Source organism: Xenia sp. Carnegie-2017, unplaced genomic scaffold (genome assembly GCF_021976095.1).
Source record: "Xenia sp. Carnegie-2017 unplaced genomic scaffold, XeniaSp_v1 HiC_scaffold_2, whole genome shotgun sequence".
In the NCBI taxonomy this organism is placed as follows: Eukaryota; Metazoa; Cnidaria; class Anthozoa; order Malacalcyonacea; family Xeniidae; genus Xenia; species Xenia sp. Carnegie-2017.
In genome coordinates, this window is record NW_025813482.1 from 9,214,017 (window position 1) to 9,222,716 (window position 8,700).

Consider the following 8,700-nt stretch of genomic DNA (forward strand, 5'->3'; position numbering starts at 1 on the left):
TTCGGTACGCCATGTACTGCTATTCTCACGGGGAAACCTATACGTGCAACTTGCGCATAAATACAATGAGCAATTTTAGCATACTTGAAGGTGTAGCATCAATTCACCTGTATATATATGTTTGTCATCTAATGAATAATCACAGGTTTTTCTCTTTTTAATTCCCTTTAGATAACTACAAGAAAGAAAACATATCTTGCCTTACATTGGCTAACTTTTCCATATTTTAGCCAATCAAAAACGATGTAGCATCGAAGTCAGTCAGTGAAAGCAAATCATCGAATGTTCATTACTTGATACACCGGATATAGACACTTTCTTCGCCGTGAAATGTAGTGTAGCCTGGGGCAAAGTGCGACACTTTTTCACGTGACATGGACACTTCCTTAACAGCGAAATGTAAGTTCATAAAAACTAGATTAACTAACAATATATTTATTTGCAATAAAGTCGTTAACTAATGCATAGTTATGTTTATGTTTGTTTTTAACAATTAAGTGTGATTCATCGTCAGTTTTACTCAAGCAGCTAATTTAATGATATAAACTATAAAATCTTTGCACTATTTCCCTGTTAGAGCTTAGTTTTCTCGAAATTAATTTTTTCAGAATAATTGCATGTATCCATAGGGGCCCTAGATATTATATCAAACTAATTACAAAGTTATTAATTTAATTTACCTAGACTATACAATTAATTATAAAACTTGATTGAATTATTACATTTTAAAAATAATAATGTAATAAACAAAGATTAAAAACCAGAGTTATCCACAACTTTTCCAGCGTCATTTACAACTATTTTGCCTTTGCAAATTTTCTCCGTAAGCCTAAAAAAACATGATTAAGAATTGCTTTAGCTAGCATAAAGCGAAATAGGCTAGATTTTTTTTAGAAAAAATTGTCTTTTTCTATTTGTGTAGCAATTGAAGCTGGTATCCCTTTCAAAGCGATGAAATCTTAGAAAGAAATACTACTTAGCTAAAACAAAAAGGAGAACTGGTACAAAGAAATCTTTGACACAGGTAATGCCGAAAAATGTTAAGATATAAGGTTTGGCTGTAAAAAGAAATGTCCGTGTACTTTTTTACCCTTTATTTTTAATGATTTTGTCAATAATAGTATTGCAAGACTTAACAATGCAATTTAAATTTGAAATTTTGTATTCTTTAGACTAAAGAAGCGACTTTTCTTGACTTTTCTTAATGGATAAATTCAAAGAATGCAAAAACGTAAAACAATCAATTGAAAAAGTTAAATAATCACGAGTCAACAAAGTGAAAGAATTGGAACAGAATGATACTAATTGAAATCAGAAGTCAAGGTAGGAAACTCCAAGTAATTTCCCGTTTAAGCTTTACCTTGATTGTGTAATTTAGTGTGAAGCTATATGTTTTATGCGTTGAAAACAAGCTGTATCAACATAAATGTTAAAAATATTATATTCATAACATCAAATTTGCATTAATAGGAAGGTCAGTTGAAAGGGATAATCAAACTAAGAGCACTTTTAGTAATTCACTTTTGCACACATTCTAAAAAAATGCACGACTAAATTTCTTTTTAAAACCAACAATATACAACTATATTTTTTGCGAGTGAATAAGTGTTAAAGTTAAGGTTGATGTTGTACTCGTCATTGTCCACACATCTGCTTCCTGACTTTTTCGATCGTGTATAAATACGTAAGTCATAAAAATGTTGTTAACGATGTAAATACGATTGGAAACATCTTAAGAAAAACACGAAAGAGATGAAATCATTTTGCAAGACCCAAGTTTGCAAAAAGACACGAAGAGGACCATAAAGAAAGAAAGAATGACATAGGTAGAAAGAAAGGATTGAATGTGAGCGTTTTAACAGTGTGCGTGAGAGCTTTTGGGGATTTCTTCTTGCTCAGTTTGTTGGTTGTAAAATTGCTTAACAGCATTCAACTTTCATGAGTTACGCAGATGTTGTGCAACACATCTCTTTTCTAGTTTGGTCCTAGCTTATTTGTTTGTTCAAGCAAACACAAATCCAATTTATTGTTTTGATTCTACGTTGGTTTAAGCAAAAATAATGTTTTCTGGTTATTCATCGATTCTTGAAAGCATTGATTACTCCGCACTCTTCCTGCATCAACTGTGAATCTGCGCGAACAGAGCGCCATCTGTTGTGGGGTTGATTGGTCAGATCTTTCATATACAGCGCCTTTGTTTCTGGGTTGCTTATCGGTTCTTGCACACGCCGCGTCTTTTGTTGTTTGGGTTGGTCATCAATTCTTGCGAGCGCAGTGTCGACTGTGGTTTGGGCTGCACATCGATTCTTGCAAGCGCAGCATCCTTTGTTGTTTGGGTTGGTCATCATTTCTTGCGAGCGCAGTGTCAACTGTGGTTTGGGCTGCACAGCGATTCTTGCAAGCGCAGCGTTTTGTTGTTTGGGTTGGTCATCAATTCTTGCGAGCGCAGTGTCGACTGTGGTTTGGGCTGCACAGCGATTCTTGCAAGCGCAGCATCCTTTGTTGTTTGGGTTACTCATCAATTCTTGCGAACGCAGTGTCTACTGTGGTTTGGGCTGCACAGCGATTCTTGCAAGCGCAGCGTCTTCTGTTGTTTGGGTTGCTCATCAATTCTTGCGAGCGCAGTGTCAACTGTGGTTTGGGCTGCACAGCGATTCTTGCAAGCGCAGCGTCTTCTGTTGTTTGGGTTGCTCATCAATTCTTGCGACCGCAGTGTCAACTGTGGTTTGGGCTGCACAGCGATTCTTGCACACGCAGCGTCTTCTGTTGTTTGGGTTGCTCATCAATTCTTGCGAGTGCAGTGTCAACTGTGGTTTGGGCTGCACAGCGATTCTTGCAAGCGCAGCGTCCTTTGTTGTTTGGGTTGCTCATCAATTCTTGCGAGCGCAGTGTCGACTGTGGTTTGGGCTGAACAGCGATTCTTGCAAGCGCAGCGTCTTCTGTTGTTTGGGTTGCTCATCAATTCTTGCAAGCGCAGCGTTTTTTGTGGTTTGGGTTGCTCATCGTTTCCTGAAAGCGCAGCGTCTTCTGTGGCTTGGGCTGCTCATCGTTTCCCGAAAGCGCAACGTCTTTGTTTTTGGGTTCTTCGTCTTTGCATGTTGCTTGCGTGCTTCACAAGCTCTTGCGAGCGCAGCGTTGTCTGTTTTCTGGGTTCTTCGTCGACTCTTGCGAATGAAGCGTCGTCTATTTCTTGTTGCTCTGGTCCCTGGACTTTAAATTCAAACAACTTCATTCTTGTTTCTTTCCTACTTGTCACGAGAGTATTGAGGGAAGAATAGATAGAATCATATTTATATATCAGATAGTTCAGCAATAATCACGAAGAATGAAAGGAAAAGCAAGAAAACATCAAAACAATGATGACAGAAGCAGTCAAAGCAAGAACATTATTCATGAAATGATACAAGAGAGAAACTTTATGATCTTTATGATTACATATATGTGTGTAAATAACTTAACACCCTGTTTCACTTCCAGGACGTTCTTTCCAGAAAGCTTCGTAAGACAAATGTTGTAAAGTTGTTTGTTTGCATTTCATTTATTAATGTTTTGTATGATTACTTGTCTTGAAACTCAACTTTCCATATCTTAAATAACACTCTACTTGCGTAATCTGCTTAAACTAATATAAACAAGAGATTTAAACTTAAATATGAAAATTTTCGACCATGTGTGCATAAGTAAATCACTAATATGTGGCTGTTGGCGCAAGAAAAACGAAAGGTGGCAAGTCAGATAAAAATTTTGTGAAACTATGGATGATTTTTTACAACGTTATGATGCAAGTCAATACTGCGCCAAAAGAAATGCACTTGATCACTTCGATGTCAGGTGGTTGACAACGCTATATTGTGTATTATACCAAGTACCATGGATTGTTTCTGAAAGGAGAACGTACTCAAGTTGAATGCTGCGTTGTGATGCTTCAATTACTAATGGAAAATCGCATGTGTATAATTTGTTTCTGGGAACTATGATATGCAAAAGACGTTACGTTTAAACTATACTTATCATGTGGTACAGCAAGAACATACGTTAAATGGATTTTCAAGTTGAGGTGCTTCATCTGCTGATGGGTTGTATCGTGATTTGCCAAATTACAATTAGAGAAAATAAAGACATTAAAAGATCTACAAAAGATATTTGAGACGTACTGGAAATGTGAGATGTGTCAGAAATATACATGTAATGTTGACTAGCATTTGCAATTGATCCAAGTGAACACAGAACATCACAAAAAAATTTGGTGCGTTTTTATTTTGTACCTTCAAATCTTTTCATCATGAAATAATTCTATGACGAATTGATGTTCTAATTATTTATATTTTTCTTGTTTTAGAAAATTACATTTAAGAAAATGAAGCACCTTAGCCACTGTTGAGAATATTTTTAAAAACAGTGGGATGCCTATGACGACCAACAAAAAGGTATTAAAGTACTTTACAGGGAAGACAATTTATGAAAATAATTAATGTGATGTACAACGTGCAATATGTTTTTTTTTTGAGAATAAACAATACCAAATATCAGAATTTGAAAAATACTATCGTCTTTAACCTATGACATTTACCTTAACATTTTCATGATTAGCAAGTTTTAAAACGTTCGTGTTCGCTAAATTAAATCTTTTATTATGCTCTAGTGAAGAAATACTAACAATGGTGGTGTAGTTGGTCAATGTATTCCCTCAGTATTGTTATCATCATGGATGACGTCACTTATGATCATTATTTACCTCGCGATTGTCCGGAATTACATCACTCTTGTCATGATTCCACCATATTTGTCGTCATTGACATAACTGTTGTCTTTCCTTATGTCATGAATATCATGGGTATACGTCATGGTTGTCGTGGTTGTATTACGTTATTCATTGGTACGTCATAGATGATTACGTCACCCTTAAGAGCGAGGACGAGCCTACCATTTAAGAGCGAGGACGACGAGTCAGGTGCGATGGTTCAAAATAATACTTTCAGTTAAAATCCTGGTGATCAACATTAACAGAAATTTGTTAAATCTTTGGCTGAGTTGCAAGGCAAAGTCAATTATTTTTCAAATCCTGTTGATGCTTTATTTGTTTGATCAAATGTTTCTTGGCTTATGGCGTACAAAAAAATGCGCGCGCATAAAAGACGTCCGATTCTCCGTCAATTTGTGTTTTTGTCTGTTTTTGATCACCAAGGATATACGATCTTAAACTTGAAGAAATGTGCATGGGTTTCTTTAAGCTTAGTTCGTATGTGTCAGGTTTTACTTTAAATATTAAACTTTTAAACAAATAAACGTAACTAGAATTTAATAGTTAATACAAAAATATTTACTATCCTATAGCAATTTACTATCCTATAGCTAATGCATGAATGTTAATAATTACACGAACTAAAGTAAGATGGTTGGTTAAACACTTCGTATGGCGAAAATAAATGCAATGGCGTATTTTAAACAATAACTAAAATAATTTTAATGTCTGAAATATTTTTCTTGATGGTAGCAAGTTTCTTCAGCCAGCAATTAGCTAATTGCCTTATAAATCATTTTTTCAACCATGCAAAAAAAGTTCTTTTAAACAATGTTAAGATAATGTATTTCAGAAGAAAACCTTTTGATTAGTAGCGTTGTCAAAGATATCAGAGCTCCATCGTGAAAAATATTTGTCTCATGAAAGTCTATAGAGCAGCGCGGATGCTATAAGCAGCATCAAAAATGGCTTAAAAATGGCGTATTCATTTGTTTTGTAAGTTCCAGTTTGGAACTTTTTTTGCCAACAGGCAATTTTCATGGTTTGTATGCTGCTTTGTTAGCCTATGCTATGATGCAAAAATCTTGTAAAAATAGAATACACAGTTTAAATAATCTTTGTAATATAAATAAGGCGTAAAAAAACCTAGAACTGCACGAGTTGTTGTAAAGATAATAATAAATAATAGGGAGGCTCTCACGGCAGTTATACATCCAACCCGACATTGAATAAGCTTTTATAGCATATTCCATGTCTGAGGGTTTTCCTCCGGCGAAATGTTGAACAAAAGTTCAATACACCGGTTTCCCTCAACAACAAAAAAGGGTGGCCATGTATGGGACCTATATTAAAGACATTGCATGGTTATTGGGTTGGATTCCCGATCCACTCGAAAAATAATCGAAACAAAATGGTTTTACTTATATCTTTCAGATAAAACAACACCTTTTATGTGTTCGGTATATTCATTTTCCCCACGACATTTTTATATGAGTCTCATATTTCATAGCAATCTTTTTCTTCTGTGGTTATCTTTTTCTGAATATATGTTAGCTGTTTATCTTTCTATTGACCATTTTCGTTGCCTATGTATTACATGGTGAGTTGAAGCGAAGAATAACAGTTTTTGCTTTATCGCACTTAACTAACATGTCTTTGGCTTGAGGCTCGTATTAAAATCTTACTCGTGCTTTCCAATCTAAGCTATAAACAACACTGGGAGTCAAGACAAGTATCAACAAAATGTTTGTTAGAGAGTATTTTGAACAAAATGTTTTCAATAATCTATTTAACAAATAGATTTAACTGTTTCACGTTCAGTTATAAATACATGAATCTATCTATAGAGGAATTCCTTTATACTTAACATTCACAAAAATTCACTGCAAGTTTCGTTGCTTAAGATATTCTATGCATCTTTGTTTTTACCACATAATGATAATCTCACTTATGCAGTTTAACAAAGGATGATTATCTATCCTAAACCTAACAAATCCAAATCTTACATTAAGATAGATTTTAACTTCTTTAAAAATTTGGCCCAAAACCATTTGCCGCTCCATTCACTACCACCATAAGTTTTGATTATCGTCACATTTATTAATAATTAAATCTACTTAGGTCTCTCTTAAGCATAACACATGTTTAGCTACATTCCACATGATGTCTTACGCAAGCTTATAACTAACTGTATGATATTAGTCAAGTTGTCTCAATTTTTAAATCTCTGACGATGCAACACAAGCAAATTGTGATTTTTAATAATGCAGATAACTACATGAAATGTCCTACTTCATAATGAGTGATTGCTGTTTTATTCCATTTATTTTTCATTTAAATCCTGTTTTCTCTGTATGCTAATTTCTTCAGAACAACAGCTCCAAATAACTGAAAATCTCATTCCCGTGAACCTTCATTCAAATAGTCACGAACCATTCATCGTACATTCTTGTATGTCTATCAGTACTGCGTATGTACGAAAAGTAAAATTTTCTTTGAATAATCTAGTTATGAAACGTATTATTTAAGTTTATCAATATCTATTTACTTGTTTGTCAATATTCCTTGAAGTTCTTTCATATCTTTTGGTTGTTTCATACATATCCCAAAATTGTTTTGAGCATTCAAATTTGCTGTTTTTATATCAAGAATATTACTTTGTACTTTATGCTGTAACAATACACGAATATAGAGCTCAATCAGACCGCAGAGTTTATTAATCATGTCGTCAATACAAGGTATCTGGATCTGTAAATACCTTTATCACCCTTATATTCCTGTCCCACATTCACTCAGTTGGAATGTGCAAAAACTCACTCCCCTATTTCAAGATCTTTTATTGGTGAGGTAAGGTCAGACGTTTCCTTACCTTCATAGTCCTTCCTTGTCTGTTCTGCTTCTGAACATAGCTTTAGACAACTGATTACTGATTTGATATACTCATCGGCAAGATGTCCAATTGCAATGATCAACTACACAACGTAATCGCTTTACCTATAAATCTGTCAGTGACATGCTTATTCAAATAAGTTGGTGGAATCGATCTTCACCGACACTCTCTTTATTAAGTTTTTCTCCTTCTGGAGCTTGAGTTGAACATAATAAGGATAGAGACGTGTTTCTCATTACACTAAAATTCACTGACCTTGTTGTCTGGACCAAATGTTGATTCAGAGCTGCTTTGCTCACTATGGAAATTCATACATACTCTTAACTTTTTCAATCTCGATATTCTCAGGCCATGAAGGACTTCTTTCATTACCTCTTATGAACACGCTTTGTGTACTCGTAATATATTAGTTCATTTGGCTATTTGTTAGGAGGAGTAAAATCGAAAGTCAAAGGTTGAGCTTTTCAGGGGGGTCTCATGGGCGTTCTCAACCTAGAGTTCCTTCACAGCATTTTCCGTATTCCTGGGAGTAGGTTTGCATAATTCAACGTAATTTGTATTATTTTTATCCAGAGTGTAAACATGATTGCGACAGTTTAATGTTTCGTAATTGTTACCTGCATTTTTTAATTGAATACCATTGAATGCGATCAGGTATTTTCCTATATCGCCTCCTGCGCTTCTTTTGTGCATCACAATGTTTTTTTGTTTTCACCAGAATTCAGCAGAACTCAAGCTCGTTTATTTCAAGATTCTCTGATTCAGAATACTCAATATGTACATGTACGTCTCTGTTGTAAGATTGGTCAATTTATTAGGTAGAAGAAACGATATTTCTAATCAATTAGCCATAATTAGGACAAAATTCCTTTGAATGTCCATTCTCGATATTCAAACTTTGCAAACCGAAAAATTCAGCTTCAATTTTAGCAGGTCATTACAATTCCTTGATTACAGCAATTCCGTGAAATAGATATGCTTATATTGTGTACTTGTTTGTCACTAACCACATGTCTATGTATTGTGTATAATGTCAGTTTGATGAAAGTATTCAGCTCGTTGCTACATG

General features: G+C 34.7%; 1 long non-coding RNA gene across 1 annotated transcript; it reads left to right on the forward strand.

Moving 5' to 3' along the window:
* Positions 1-181: 181 nt before the first annotated feature.
* On the forward strand, positions 182-1,251 carry LOC124440758. Its single transcript, XR_006946754.1, has 3 exons — positions 182-399; positions 923-1,024; positions 1,173-1,251. It is a non-coding gene; the product is annotated as an uncharacterized LOC124440758 (long non-coding RNA).
* The last annotated feature ends 7,449 nt before the right edge of the window (positions 1,252-8,700 follow it).